This window comes from Oreochromis niloticus, linkage group LG6 (genome assembly GCF_001858045.2).
Source record: "Oreochromis niloticus isolate F11D_XX linkage group LG6, O_niloticus_UMD_NMBU, whole genome shotgun sequence".
NCBI lineage: Eukaryota > Metazoa > Chordata > Actinopteri > Cichliformes > Cichlidae > Oreochromis > Oreochromis niloticus.
Genome location: NC_031971.2, coordinates 15,486,413 through 15,487,930, shown reverse-complemented (window position 1 = coordinate 15,487,930; position 1,518 = coordinate 15,486,413). Strand labels below are relative to the sequence as shown.

The following is a 1,518-nucleotide window of genomic DNA, read 5'->3' as shown; positions in this document are numbered from 1 at the left end:
GCAGTATGTTGTAGGCTGTAGTGTACGTAAGAGCTTATACCAAATATGTTCAAATTAAAAACACGATGATATTTTTTACGCAATTATGTTAATGATGATACATGATTTTAAAAGTACAAATAAACCGATATTCATTAAACTTTTAGTTATTACCTTTATTTATTTTCAATGGAATTTTACCCTTTCATATGGAACAACCGTCTCTTCCATTATCCCAAGATAATATCCAGATTGAAAATAATTTGACAAATTTCTCAAAATAAAAGGACTTCACAGAGTTAAAATGTCACACTTGGTAACTGAGTCGACCAGTGTGTAATCTCCTTAAAAGGCATTTTGAAATTTTTTTTATATTTTACATATTTTACTTTTATTAATTGTGAATACTTCAAAATTTCACACGATAAAATTCCAAAAACAACTATAAACTAGCATATAAGTAGCAGAGAGTTTTAGCCTGTTTGACCTGTTTGTTTTTAATTGACTGAACTGATTCTACATAAAAGACGCATGTAACCAAAACCTAGCCATTAATATTTTAAAGCCTCACCTTGTTATCACATCAGCTCATTTGGAGGTTATCTGATAACTTTGATGTACTAAATTATCAGACAATGCTAACAAAGATAGTTAGCAAGGTGCTCTATATGTCACGGCCTGCGGGATCGGCAAGGCGCTGAACAGCATCACTCCACTCCTAGCCCCCCTTCTCTCCTCTTTTTCCTCTCTCTCCCCCTCTCTCCCCTGTTTTGCCGGGGCGGAACTCATGGCGGGTTCACGCCCTTGGTCCACGCCTTCTCGGATTGTGCACACCTGGGCCTCATCAGACCAGCTGGTATATCAGAAGGAGGAGATCAGCTGTTCAACGCTGGATTGTTGTGAAGGCTTCTGTCAGTACACACCCAGCTCAAGTTTCCCGTGCCTCTGTCTCTGAGACTTAACGTGTTCCTTTGTTCCTAGATTCCCCGGACCCATTCCCGTGTTTCCCCGTGTGGTGTGTGGAAGGAGTGACAGGTCGCTAGTGGAGAGGAGAGAGGCTGTTTGGAGCGCGAGTGTGGTTTCCCCGTTTTCCCTGGAGCCCTGGACCCCTGCCCCTCACGTCTTGTATATAGCACTAACCCCGCACTGTCTATACATACACTCGGTGAAGATTTGTAATAAACTATCTCTGTGTGAACGCTACCCAGGAGTCCTGCGAGTGGATCCTCTAAGCAACCCGTGACAGTAACAATCCAGCCATACTATGGATCCAGCGGACTCAGCTCAGCAACCCGCCCCCCCTCCAGAAGCCGTGTTGGAGCGACACGAGCAGATGCTACAACACATTAACCATCAGTTGCTCGCGCTCACTCAGGCTCTCGCTCAGCTCATACCTCCGCCAGGTCCCGCTATGCCCCCCCCGTCTGCTCCCGCACAGCCGCCAGCCCCGGAACTCTCCACGCCGCCAGCCTCCGCTTCTGCGGAGCCCCCGGAACGAGCTCTACCGTCACCGGAGCCTTTCGCTGGTGAGTTCCACAA

General features: G+C 45.8%; 1 long non-coding RNA gene across 1 annotated transcript; it reads left to right on the top strand.

The window, feature by feature from the left end:
- The first annotated feature begins 650 nt into the window (after positions 1-650).
- Positions 651-1,227, top strand: LOC109202606 (uncharacterized). Its single transcript, XR_002062549.2, has 2 exons — positions 651-890; positions 961-1,227. It is a non-coding gene; the product is annotated as an uncharacterized LOC109202606 (long non-coding RNA).
- The last annotated feature ends 291 nt before the right edge of the window (positions 1,228-1,518 follow it).